Genomic DNA, 14,561 nt, shown 5'->3' on the forward strand with positions numbered 1-14,561 from the left:
ATGGGCAGGAGGTTGCAACCATTTCTCCCACATCAGAACTCTGCTAGCATGATCCATGCCTTCGTCGCTGAGATTATATTACTGAAATGCACTTTATGTGGGACTGCATCTCAAGTCAACTGGGAAACTGAAGCCAGCAAAGAATGTGGCAGCTCACTTATCAAGTGGAGTTTCTCACTCTGAGAAGGTGACTGCAGTCCTCTGGGATCACTACTGTTTGCTAGCTTCTGAGTGGAGTTTCGGTTTTGACATATAAAGCTCTGAATGGTTTAGAACTGACGTACTGGAGAGGCACCTCTCTCCCCGTCTGATACTCTCAGAGTAAAAGAAATAGAGCTGGGGCTAGGAACTCTTTGCCAGGGGCCTCTAGTTCCAAATAGCCCAAGTTTGTTGACCTTCTGGGCACCCTGTAAAGCACATCCTTTCCCCAAGCTTCAAGAAGGGAATAGTGGGCTGATGGCATTGCTTTGTGCACTGAGAACAGGGTATTCATAGATGAAGTGGGTTTGGGTTTTATTCCTGGTTTTGGTAGGGCTGCTACATATATTTGTTTTTAATTGGGTGAATAATACACAACAAAGGCTTAGAGCCCTCAATAGTCACTTTATGTTATGTATAAATTTTAAGGATAATATTAGAAAGCTTTTCTTTAACGTGATCACATTTTTGCTTGTTTTACTTCCAAATACATTTTTCTTTTCATTAAAAAAACCCTTAAAAATAGAAGGGTAGGAGGAGTCTATTTATTGCTCTGTAAAACCCTGATTCCAGATTGATAAGAGATCTGCCCAGAAAATAAGCAGCGTGATATAACAGTGAAGTGAAAACAGTGCACAGAGATGTGGAGCAATAGTAGTATTCAGTACTAAGTGCTATTCTCACCAAATTCTGAGACTTTTTTTTTTTAAATGGTAAAAACAAATATTCATAGAAATGTCTTTGAACTTAGTGACTGATCAGAAAGCCACAGCTCTTCTTTGCAAAGGGAGTCTGAAACCTGACAAATGAAGTAAAATAATGATAATTAGTAATACTTTCCTCTTCATTCACTCATTTTACTATTAACGCTCTCCAAGAGCTTTACAATGGTGATTACATATTATCCTCATTTTACAAATGGAGAAACTGAAGCAGGGAGAGGACAAATGATAAGCAGGGAACTGGACTCAATCACCCAAAAATCCCTTTCAATCCTATGTTCCTATGGATCACCCAATGCCATGCAGCAAGTCTGTGGCAAGAACAGTATGTAGGGTGCCTTAGTCCATTAGCCACCTATTAACCCACAGACATCCTTCCAGTAACAAAATCAGCCTATGAAGGAGACCCAACAACAGCATCATACTTCTACACAGCATCTATATTCTATTCAAGGATAATATTGTGAATTTTAGTCAAGCAAGGGACATTTCAAGCCAATGTAAAAAATTCTAGAAACTCTAGTTTGCATTCCAACCCTAGTGCAACCTGGTTCTGGACAACAGACTTTATTTGAAAGCTTCTCAAGAAACTCTTGGTGAATGAATGATCAGCTACGTTGTACAGGGTAGTGTAATACTGGCAGTATAACTGCTCACCTCGTGATAATGCCTGTATGATTATTTTCCCTATTGTGGTGGGGTTTTTTTTTTTTTTAATTGTTTGGCCTATTCTTCATGCATTTTCAACATCTGTGATGGTCTGCATGATGGAAAGAACATTTCCTTTCATATTAAACTGTCCAGAGATGATGATTGTGCAAAGGGTGTATATAAATGCCAGTGCTAAGTTAGAAACAGCTGGAAAAGAAAATGAAACAGGTAGAGTTCTGCTATCTCTGCTAGACCAGGGGGATGAGGTGGACGAGGCTTTCTTCCGGCAACTAGCAGAAGTTACTAGATCGCAGGCCCTGGTTCTCATGAGACACTTTAATCACCCTACTATCTGCTGGGAGAGCAATACAGCGGTGCCCAGACAATCCAGGAAGTTTTTGGAAAGTGTAGGGGACAATTTCCTGGTGCAAGTGCTGGAGGAACCAACTGGGGGAGAGCTCTTCTAGACCTGCTGCTCACAAACCGGGAAGAATTAGTAGGGGAAGCAAAAGTGGATGGGAACCTGGGAGGCAGTGACCATGAGATGGTAGAGTTCAGGATCCTAACACAAGGAAGAAAGGAGAGCAGCAGAATACGGACCCTGGACTTCAGAAAAGCAGACTTTGACTCCCTCAGGGAACTGATGGGCAGGATCCCCTGGGAGAATAACATGAGCGGGAAAGGAGTCCAGGAGAGCTGACTGTATTTTAAAGAATCCTTATTGAGGTTGCAGGAAAAAAACATCCCAATGTGTAGAAAGAACAGTAAATATGGCAGGTGACCAGCTTGGCTTAACAGTGAAATCCTTGCTGACCTTAAATGCAAAAAAGAAGCTTACAAGAAGTGGAAGATTGGACAAATGACCAGGGAGGAGTATAAAAATATTGCTCAGGCATGCAGGAGTGAAATCAGGAAGGTCAAATCACACTTGGAGTTGCAGCTAGCAAGAGACGTTAAGAGTAACAAGAAGGGTTTCTTCAGGTATGTTAGCAACAAGAAGAAAGTCAAGAAAAGTGTGGGCCCCTTACTGAATGAGGGAGGCAACCTAGTAACAGAGGATGTGGAAAAAGCTAATGTACTCAATGATTTTTTTGCCTCTGTCTTCACGAACAAGGTCAGCTCCCAGACTGCTGCACTGGGCAGCACAGTATGGGGAGAAGGTGACAAGCCCCCTGTGGAGAAAGAAGTGGTTCGGGACTATTTAGAAAAGCTGGATGAGCACAAGTGCATGGGGCCAGATGTGCTGCATCTGAGGGTGCTAAAGGAGCTGGCGGATGTGATTGCAGAGCCATTGGCCATTATCTTTGAAAACTCATGGCGATCAGGGGAGGTCCTGGATGACTGGAAAAAGGCTAATGTAGTGCCCATCTTTAAAAAAGGGAAGGAGGAGGATCCGGGGAACTACAGGCCAGTCAGCCTCACCTCAGTCCCTGGAAAAATCATGAAGCAGGTCCTCAAGGAATCAATTCTGAAGCACTGAGAGGAGAGGAAAGTGATCAGGAACAGTCAGCATGGATTCACCAAGGGCAAGTCATGCCTGACTAATCTAATTGCCTTCTATGAGGAGTAACTGACTCTGTGGATGAGGGGAAAGCAGTGGATGTGTTATTCCTTGACTTTAGCAAAGCTTTTGATACAGTCTCCCACAGTATTCTTGCCACCAAGTTAAAGAAGTATGGGCTGGATGAATGGACTATAAGGTGGATAGAAAGCTGGCTAGATCGTCGGGCTCAACAGGTACTGATCAATGGCTCCATGTCTAGTTGGCAGCCGGTTTCAAGTGGAGTGCCCCAGGGGTCAGTCCTGGGGCCGGTTTTGTTCAATATCTTCATTAATGATCTGGAGAATGGCGTGGACTGCACTCTCAGCAAGTTTGCAGATGACACTAAACTGGGAGGAGTGGTAGATACGCTGGAGGGTAGGGATAGGATACAGAGGGACCCAGACAAATTAGACGATTGGGCCAAAAGAAACCTGATGAGGTTCAACAAGGACAAGTGCAGAGTCCTGCACTTAGGACGGAAGAATCCCATGCACTGTTACAGACTAGGGACCAAATGGCTAGGCAGCAGTTCTGCAGAAAAGGACCTAGGGGTTACAGTGGACGAGAAGCTGGATATGAGTCAACAGTGTGCCCTTGTTGCCAAGAAGGCTAATGGCATTTTGGGCTGTATAAGTAGGGGCATTGCCAGCAGATCGAGGGACATGATCATTCCCTTCTATTCGACATTGGTGAGGCCTCATCTGGAGTACTGTGTCCAGTTTTGGGCCCCACACTACAAGAAGGATGTGGAAAAATTGGAAAGAGTCCAGCGGAGGGCAACAAAAATGATTAGGGGGCTGGAGCACATGACTTATGAGGAGAGGTTGAGGGAACTGGGATTGTTTAGTCTGCAGAAGAGAAGAATGAGGGGGGATTTGATAGCTGCTTTCAACTACCTGAAAGGGGGTTCCAAACAGGATGGATCTAGACTGTTCTCAGTGGTACCTGATGACAGAACAAGGAGTAATGGTCTCAAGTTGCAGTTGGGGAGGTTTAGGTTGGATATTAGGAAAAACTTTTTCACTAGGAGGGTGGTGAAGCACTGGAATGGGTTACCTAGGGAGGTGGTGGAATCTCCTTCCTTAGAGGTTTTTAAGGTCAGGCTTGACAAAGCCCTGGCTGGGATGATTTAGTTGGGAATTGGTCCTGCTTTGAGCAGGGGGTTGGACTAGATACCTCCTGAGGTCCCTTCCAACCCTGATATTCTATGATTCTATGATCTGGACAGTGTGATGATATTTGACGGTGGCTGCGATGAAAATATTCACATAAGATGAGGAAAAATGAACACCACTTTTGGAAGGATGAACATCTGTCCAAACCGAGGTCTCAACACGAAACTAAAGGTCAGATTATACCATGCGATTGTACTGAGTACACTACTGTAGAGTGCAGAGACTTGGTTGAAGACAGGAGCTAACAAAAAAAACCTGGAAGTTGCCCATCAGAGATGGCTGAGGAAGATACTACACATTTCATGGAAAGACAAAACAACAAATGAGAGAGTAAGGGAGCTGACAGAGCAGGTTGTATTAGAAAATATCAAAGAAAAAAGCTCAGGCAGTTGAGACACATACACCATATAGAAGATGGGAGATGAACTAAGCAAGCATTGAATTGGGAATCCGGATAGGAAAGAAATTGATGTAGGCCAAACAAGAACTGGCAGACAACAGTGACAAAGGTTATTGAAGGTGTGGACATTGCTGAGGAAGAAGTACCACAATTACCGAGCCACTAATCAATGGAGGAACCGGACCGCCCAATATGTCAATGGCACAGGAGGAACTAAAATCTAAAGTTAGGATGATGGTGTTTATAGCTCCTGGTATTTTTATCATTATGCTCATTTAAGTTTTTCTGTTCTGTGTAGCTCCCACTCTATTACAGCAATTTTTCTTCAAATTAAAATATAGCTGGTTGCTAGCAAACTATAGAAATGTCCAAGCATTACGTATATCAGCTAGGAAGGGCTACAAGGATACTGACTGGACTGTTCTTCCACCAGAGACTGGATTTAGTCCCTGACATTAAACACACACGCTTGAGACTTGGGAAACACACTATGGGCTCAAGTCTTCTACAGAGAAGCTCTGAAAGCTGCAGGTCAAACCACAAGAGTAATGTTAACTAATTAAAGCCACCATACCTGTCTTGAGTATGTAGCCTATGCGCAAGAACATAAGAATGGCCATACTGGGTCAGAACAAAGGCTCATCTAGCCCAGTATCCTGTCTTCCAACAGTGGCCAATGCCAGATGCCCCAGAGGGAATGAACAGAACAGGTAATCAAGTGATCCATCCCTTGTCGTCCATTCCCAGCTTCTTGCAAACAGAGGCTAGGGACACCATCCCTGCCCATCCTGGCTAATAGCCATTGATGGGCCTATCCTCCATGAACTTATCTAGTTCTTTTTTGAACCGTATTGTAGTTTCCACCTACACAATGCTCCACTCTTCAATTGCAGCAACTAGCCATTAAAGCACACCAAGTCAATACGGTCTAGTTTGCAGTAATTTTTTCCTTTATGGACTTCTAAGGCAGATTTTTTAACTGCCGATGCACTACAGACTGGCTGCCCGTCTGACCCGTGGAAAGCAAACTCTTAGGATTTAGAGGAGAGAGAGAATGCTTTGAGCAGTTCCAATGATTGGTTCCACATTTAGAGATGCCTCAGCAAAAGGCATCTTTGACAGGTTTAAACAATTTTCACCTGAGGTGGAGAAAGAACACGAAAAAAAGAAAAAAAACCTGAAAACTTACCTCTACCTTTCCAGAGGTGGAAGATGACTCATGGGAAAAAATGGACTCTTCAGTAAATTAAACAGTAAAACAAAAGAATCCTAGAACTTCAGCAAACACAAGCATCGATTGTCCATGGGCAGTCTTCAGATGAACTCTCCCGGCAGGGGACCAGCATCAATTATTGAATTCTGGTGAGAAAAAGGGCAGACAGACGTTTTGGTTATATTACTGTCTCCCAATAAACCAAATGACACAGGATTCAACTTTCAGCATCTTAAGTGAAAAACAGCAGTTAGTTAATTTCAACATTAACTTGTGGCAATATCATATTAAAAGCATTTTGGTCTTATTAATGCTACATACACCAAGGCAGTTTGTTCTTTGATTGTATTACAAAACGGATTAATAGGGTAGCAGTTTTTCCAGCATTTAGTGACTTGGAAAAATCAACATTTAAAGACCTTATTCCTCAGCAAATCCATTCTAAAGAATGGAAGTTTCACAGTCCAGAAACTCTAGAGCTTTTAACAAACATTAGGTTCAATGTCACTAACAGATATGCTCATCTTCTGCCTCTTTCCCTCTCTTATACAATTCCTAACACAGAATACCCACAGGAAAAAGCAGCACAGATCCAGAAACAAACAGATTACAATTTGCAATAGCCAGACATCATCCATGAAGACACAAACGAGCACCAAAAAATTAAGTTGACGTTCATCAGTGCTAGACTGGTGGTCAACAGTCCTCAAATCGTCAGTGAATTCATTAGGGATGAGGCCCCAGATGCAATATGATCACCGTCTGAGCACTGCCTCACAGGGTCTGGTTAGTAATTTGCTTCTGTTATAGTTCAGGAAGGATCATCCAGTGGCTAGGGCACTAACCCAGGACTCAGGAAACCTGAGTTCAAATCCAGGCTCCTCCACAGACGACAGCAAGTAATTTAGCTTCTCTGTGCCTCAGTCTCCCATCTGTAAAATGGAAATAAATACAGGCGAGTCTCATCTTACACGTGGGTTCTGTCCCGCAGTTAGCGCGTAAAGCGAAAACCGCGTATAGTCAAAATTACATTGAGTTGAATGGCGGGCGAAATCGCCCGCACTACAGGTACAGTATTAAAATTGTTATTTTTCCCTTTTTTTTTTGTTTTTGCCGACCGCGTAAAGCTGAAATAGCGCATGTTAAATGCGCGTAAGCTGCGACAGACCTGTAGTACTTCCTTACCTCACAGAGGTGTTGAGAATAAATACATTAAAGATTGCAAGGGGCTCATAATACAGCAAATGGGGCCACATAAGTGCCTAAGAAACTGCAAATTACTATCCATCTGGAACAAGAGGAAACCAGGCAGTAGTTATGGCTCCCTAAAGTCACAATTCCTTCCCTTAGCTGTTCCTGCGGCAGGACAGCAGTGCACCCTCCCCTTTCTATGGGCTGTGTACAGAGCCTACTACAATGAGGCCTTGATCTCTAACTGGAGCTCCCTAGGTGCTACTGTAATAGCAGTAAAACACTAAAATCAGGCCCAGAGATGCTCCACCTCGCTCCTACCAGACTACAAACAGAATATCGCACCTACCAGTAATGTGTACACTTGGAACTTTAAAAGGGCCAGTTATCCAAAGCTTAAAGCAACTGGTCAGCATAACTAACAGAAAGTGTTAACAAAAATTGGGAATCACACATGGCCATCCTACTAGATGCCTGAAAAAATGCAATTGCACAAACTTGGAAAAAAATTACGCTACTCAAAAAACTATCTTGGTTAAAAGGAGATGTGAAAGCAGCAATAAAATATGAAAAAAACTAATATCTAAAGACCACAAAAAGGGGAAGTTAATAGCAATAAATTAAAGTTAAAAGTTAAAAAATGCAGGCAACTGATAAGTACAAAGAATCAATGAAATATTAATGGCCAATAGGGTTAAAGCCAATAAGACATTTTTAATCATATTAGGACTAATAAGACATTTGACTTAGTACCACATGACATTTTGTTTTAAAAACTTGCTTTACATGGAACTAACAGGGCACATATTACATGAATTAAAAACTTAACAGCTAAACTTTGAGATCTATCAGTGAATATGGAGATATTAATAAATGGGGCAGTTACTAGTGGAGTCCCCTAGGGATCGGTTCTTGGTATAACACTATTCAATAACTTTATCAGTGATCTAGATGATAATATAAAATCTTTGCTGATAAAATTTGCAGAGGACACAAAGATTGGTGGGATAGCAAATAACGAGGACAAGATACTGTTACAACGCAAACTGAGTCACCAGGTTAAGTGCCTCAATCCCACAAAGTGTGTTTCAATACAGCAAAATGCAAGGTAATACATCTGAGAACAAAGAATGCAGCCAAAACTACAGGATAGGAGACAGTCTTGGAAAGCAGTGACTCAGAGAAGGACTTGGGGTCATCACAGGTAACTGCCTCAACATGAGTGCTCAGTGCAAGGCTGTGGCAAAAAAGGCTACTACAGTCACTGAATGTATAAAAAAAGGGAATATCTAGTACAAGTAGGGAAGTGATCTTGCTTTGGTACACTGCATTGGTAAGACCACTATTAGGGTACGTCTACACTACGGGATTAATCCGAATTTATATAATTCTAATTTGGGAAACAGATTGTATAAATTCGATTGTATGCGGCCACACTAAGCACATTAATTCGGCGGTATGCGTCCATGTACCGGGGCTAGCGTCGATTTCTGGAGCGTTGCACTGTGGGTAGCTATCCCATAGTTCCCGCAGTCTCCCCTGCCCATTGGAATTCTGGGTTGAGATCCCAGTGCCTGATGGGACCAAAACATTGTCGCAGGTGGTTCTGGGTACAGCCTCACCCCTCCCTCCCTCCCTGCATGAAAGCAACGGACGGCAGACAACCATTTCGCGCCTTTTTTCCTGGGTGAACACTGCAGACTCCATACCACGGCAAGCATGGAGCCCGCTCAGCTCAAGACAGCAGTCATGAACATTGTAAATACCTCGCGCCTTATCGTGCAGTTTATGCTGAACAAGAACCTGGAAAACCAGGCGGCGAGGAGCAGGCTACAGCAGCACGGCGACGAGAGTGATGAGGATATGGACATGGAATTCTATCGAACCGCGGGACCCGGTGCTTTGGAGATCATGCTGTTAATGGGGCAGGTTATAGGCATGGAACGCCGATTCTGGGCCCGGGAAACAAGCACAGACTGGTGGGACCGCATAGTGTTGCAGGTGTGGGACGATTCCCAGTGGCTGCAGAACTTTCGCATGCGTAAGGGCACTTTCATGGAACTTTGTGACTTGCTTTCCCCTGCCCTGAAGCGCCAGAATACCAGGATGAGAGCAGCCCTCACAGTTGAGAAGCGAGTGGCAATAGCCCTGTGGAAGCTTGCAACGCCAGACAGCTACCGGTCAGTCGGGAATCAATTTGGAGTGGGCAAATCTACTGTGGGGGCTGCTGTGATGCAAGTAGCCAAAGCAATCACTGAGGTGCTGCTACACAAGCTAGTGCCTCTGGGAGATGTGCAGGTCATAGTGGATGGCTTTGCTGCAATGGGATTCCCTAACTGTGGTGGGGCCATAGACGGAATCCACATCCCTATCTTGGCACCGGAGCACCAGGGTACCCAGTACGTAAACCGCAAGGGATACTTTTCAATGGTGCTGCAAGCACTGGTGGATCACAAGGGACGTTTCACCGACATCAACGTGGGGTGGCCGGGAAGGGTTCATGATGCTCGCGTCTTCAGGAACACTAATCTGTTTAAACGGCTGCAGCAAGGGACTTACTTCCCGGACCAGAAAATAACCGTTGGGGATGTTGAAATGCCAATAGTTATCCTTGGGGACCCAGCCTACCCCTTAATGCCATGGCTCATGAAGCCATACACAGGCAGCCTGGACAGGAGTCAGGAGCTGTTTAACTACAGGCTGAGCAAGTGCAGAATGGTGGTAGAATGTGCATTTGGCCGTTTAAAAGGTCGCTGGCGATCGCTACTAACTCGCTCTGACCTCAGCCAAAGAAATCTCCCCATTGTTATTTCTGCTTGCTGTGTGCTCCACAATCTCTGTGAAAGTAAGGGGGAGACCTTTATGGCAGGGTGGGAGGCTGAGGCAAATCGCCTGGCTGCTGATTACGCGCAGCCAGACACCAGGGTGATTAGAAGAACACACCAGGAAGCGCTGTGCATCAGAGAAGCTTTGAAAACCAGTTTCATGACTGGCCAGGCTGCAGTGTGAAATTTCTGTTTGTTTCTCCCTTCATGAAAACCAGCCCCCTTTATTGACTCATTCATTCTCTGTAAGCAACCCACCCTCCCCCTTCCCCCAGCTTTCTTTCAAAGGAAATAAAGTCACTATCGTTTAAAAATCATGTATTCTTTATTAAGTGATTATAAACATAGGGAGAGAACCAAGAAGGTAATCTGGGTGAGGTTTGGGAGGAGAATATGAGGGAAGTATAAGGCCACTGATCAAATTCAATATAATGACAGCCTTTTGGTTGGGCTGTCCACTGGGGTGGAGTGGGAGGGTGCACGGAGCCTCCCCCCCGCGTTCTTACACGTCTGGGTGAGGAGGATATGGAACATGGTGAGGGGGGAGGGAGGTTATACAGCGGCTGCAGCGGCACTCTGTCATCCTGCTGCCGTTCCTGAAGCTCCACCAGACGGCGGAGCATGTCCGTTTGATCACGAAGCAGCCCCAGCGTTGCAGCCTGCCACCTCTCATCTCGAGCGTCCCTCAAGACCTCACGTTCACTGGCATCTTTCCTAAATTTAGATACAGTGTCCTTCCACTCATTCAAATGAGCTCTTTCATTGCGGGTGGCTTCCATTATTTCTGTGAACATGTCGTCTCGCGTCCTCTTTCTACGACGCCTTATCTGAGATAGCCTTCGGGACGGAGGAGGGAGGCTTGAAAAATTTGCAGCTGCTGTAGGGAGGGTTGAAAGACAGGAGTGAATTTTTTTAATTGATACATTTTACAGAACAATACTTATACTCTTTCATGGTGAAAAACACTATTCACATTACATAGCACATGTGATTTCAGTACAAGGTCGCATTTTCCATCTTAATATTGAGTGCCTGTGGCTTTGGTGTTAGAGATCACAGACACAGGTCCGGGCAACAGAATTCAGCTTGCAGGCAGCCATGGTAAGCCATTGTTTTTCGGCTTCTGCGCCCTCCTTTCCCACATACCAAGCAAAGCCTATTGACTGCTGCAGTTTTCCTGTTAACCTTCAGCAGCAGAAAACAAACTAACCCCCCCACCATCCAATTCTCTGGGATGATCGCTGTATCCCTCCCCCCACCGCGTGGCTGGTATCAGGGAAGATCCCTGCTAGCCAAACGCGAAAAGCTCTGGGCCAATTCCCCCTCCCCCCTCCGCCCCCCCGCGCTTGGCTAACTGCAGGGAAGGATTTCTTTTCAGCCACAGGCAAACAGCCCAGTAGGAACGGCCACCTCTGTCCCCTTAATTAAGTTCCCGTATTTCAACCAGGTTACCATGAGCGATATCACTCTCCTGAGGATTACACAGCAAGAGAAAGAACGGATGTTGCTTGAATGGCAGCAAACACCGGGACCATACGCTGCCAGGCTTTGTCAGGCAATGATACCAGATTACTTGCTGCAAGCATGGCGTGGTCAAGTGTCCTACCATGGAGGACGGAATAAAGCGGCACTGCCCAGAAACCTTGTGGCAAGGCTTTTGGAGTACCTCCAGGAGAGCTTCATGGAGATGTCCCTGGAGGATTTCCGCTCCATCCCCAGACACGTTAACAGACTTTTCCAGTAGCTGTACTGGCCACGAATGCATCCCAAGTCCTCAGGGCAAATTAATCATTAAAAAACGCTTTCTTTTAAACCATGTTTTATATTTTAAAAGGTAAACTCACCTGAGGTCCCTTCCATGGGGTCATGGTCTTGGCTACTGGCTTGGGAGGGTACTTCAGTCAGGCTGAGAAAAAGCTCCTGGCTGTTGGGGAGAACGGAGTGCTGGGTGCTCTTTGCAAGCTCGTCCTCCTCCTCCTCTTCCCCATCCCCAGAATCCTCAGGTGTAGAGACTATCCCCGACCCGGTTTCCACGATCACAGGTGGGGTAGTGGTGGCGGCCCCCCCTAGAATTGCATGCAGCTCGGAGTAGAAGCGGCATGTCCGCGGCTCTGACCCGGAGCGACCGTTTGCCTCCTTTGTTTTTTGATAGGCTTGTCTGAGCTCCTTCACTTTCACGCGGCACTGATCTGAGTCCCTATTGTGGCCTCTCTCCATCATGCCCTTGGAGATTTTTTCAAAAGTTTTGGCATTTCGTCTTTTCGAACGAAGTTCTGCTAGCACTGAATCCTCTCCCCATACAGCGATCAGATCCAGTATCTCCCGTGCGGTCCATGCTGGTGCTCTTTTTCGATTATCAGCCTGCATGGTTACCTGTGCTGATGAGCTGAGGTATCTGTGGTATCTGTGGTCACCTGTGCTCTCCACGCTGGGCAAACAGGAAATGAAATTCAAATTTTCCTGGGGCTTTTCCTGTCTACCTGGCCAGTGCATGCGAGTTCAGATTGCTGTCCAGAGCGGTCACAATGGTGCACTCTGGGACAGCTCTCGGAGGCCAATACCATTGAATAGTGGCCACACTAACCCTAATTCGAATTGACAAAATCGATTTTGGCGCTACTCCGCTCGTCGGGGTGGAGTACAGAAATCGATTTTAAGCGCCCTTTATTTCGAACTAAATGGCTCCATTGTGTGGACGGGTGAAGGGTTAATTCGAATTAACGCTGCTAAATCCGAATTAAAGTCGTAGTGCAGACCAGGCCATAGATTAGACACCAGTACTGGACACACACTTCAATACTGGAGAAAGTCAAAGAAGAGTCACAAAAGCAATCCAGGGGGCTGGAAGACAAGCCTTACAATGTGAGATTTAAGGAGCTCAATCTATTCAGCTTATCAAAGGGAAGGCTGAGAGGTGACGTGGTCACTGTGTATAGTTAATTACACATGGGAAATATATCTGATGGCGGGGCCATTTCAATCTTGCAGGCAAAGGCAAAACAAGATCCAAGCGTTGGAAATTGAAGTTAAACAAATTCAACCTTGAAATAAGTGAAGATAATTATACTTGGAACAGCTTAGCAGGGGAGGTGGTAGACTCACCATCGCTTGTAGTCTTTAAAATAAAATTAGATATCTTTCTGAAAGATATGCTTTAATCCGGTTTCTGGGAAAACAAACAATCTACAGCCTGTGCACACAGGAGGGCAGACTAGATGATCATAATGGTACCTTTTGGCCTTTGATTCTATGAATCTACTGAGCACACCAAAGAACAAGAGTGGGCAAGAAGGCAGATAGGTTAGCATTCAATAGTCTTGTCTAACCGCAAATACAATTAAATTCCTCCCAACCCCCGGGAACTAAAAAATCTTTTGAATTCCTTCGTCTAACAGACAAACAGAGACAAAGGAAATCTAGGACTGCCAACCCATTAATAAACCCGAAAAGACCAAGGAGTTCATAAAGAAGCTGACTGAGACTCTGTCAGCAATAGTGAAGCTCCCTGGACTTGTAATCCTAGGTGATTTCAATATTCATGCGGACAGGACCTTGGACACAAACCCCCCAAAATTTGTCTCCTCTCTTTCCATCCTAAAACACACACTAGTAATTTCTAGTCTAATTCACAGGGCTGGCCGTATCTTGGATCAGATGTAGACAGAGATCATCATGAGCCAAACGCTGCTCTGGGTTAGACTACCACCTAACATAAGCAGCATGAAAAAAACCAAAGGAGTCCTTGTGGCACCTTAGAGACTAACAAATTTATTTGGGCATATGCTTTCGTGGGCTAGAACCCACTTCATCAGATGTATGAAGCAAAAGATACAGGAGCAGGTATAACTACATGAAAGGATGTGGGGTGCTTTACCAAGTGTTAAGTCAGTCTTACGAGATAAATCAATTAACAGCAGGATACCAAGGGAGGAGAAATAACTTCTGAAGTGGTAAGAGAGTGGCCCATTACAGACAGTTGCAAAAAGGTGTGAGTAACAGTAGGAAGAAATTAGTATTGGGGAAATTAAGTTTAGCTTTTATAATGACCCAACCACTCCCAGTCTTTATTCAGGCCTAATCTGATGGTATCTAGCTTGTAAATTAATTCCAGTTCTGCAGCTTCACATTGGAGTCTCTTTTTGAATTTTTTTTGTTGAAGAATTGCCACTTTGAGGTCTGTTATTGAGTGACCCGAGAGACTGAAGTGTTCTCCTACTGGTTTTTGAATGTTATGATTCCTGATGTCAGATGTGTGTCCATTTATTCTTTTGTGTAGGGACCGTTCGGTTTGGCCAATGTACACGGCAGAGGGGCATTGCTGGCACATGATGGCATATACTACATTGGTAGATGTGCAGGTGAACGAGCCCCAGATGGTGTGGCTGATATGATTAGGTCCTATGGTGGTGTTCCTTGAATAGATATGTGGACAGAGTTGGCAACGGGGTTTGTAGCAGGGTTTGGTTCCTGAGTTGGTGTTTTTGTTGTGTGGTGTGTAGTTGCTGGTGAGTATTTGCTTCAGGTTGGGGGGCTGTCTGTAAGCGAGGACTGGCCTGTCTCCCAAGGTCTGTGAGAGTGAGGGATCGTCTTTCAGGATAGGTTGTAGATCCTTGATGATGTGCTGGAGAGGTTTTAGTTGGGGA

The 14,561-nt window shown here is 44.9% G+C and overlaps 1 protein-coding gene across 8 annotated transcripts in view; it reads right to left on the reverse strand.

Annotated features, from left to right (window-relative positions):
- Window positions 1–14,561, reverse strand: part of NCOA1 (nuclear receptor coactivator 1) — a 289,105-nt gene that overhangs the window by 245,337 nt on the left and 29,207 nt on the right. For all 8 annotated transcript variants that reach the window (XM_024198197.3, XM_024198194.3, XM_024198196.3 and 5 more), the window contains exon 2: window positions 5,879–6,048. The gene's annotated coding sequence lies outside the window, so the exon portion shown is untranslated. The remainder of the gene's footprint in view (window positions 1–5,878; window positions 6,049–14,561) is intronic.

The sequence above is a fragment of the Terrapene carolina genome, unplaced genomic scaffold, assembly GCF_002925995.2.
Source record: "Terrapene carolina triunguis isolate 2854851 unplaced genomic scaffold, T_m_triunguis-2.0 Scaffold228, whole genome shotgun sequence".
NCBI lineage: Eukaryota > Metazoa > Chordata > Testudines > Emydidae > Terrapene > Terrapene triunguis.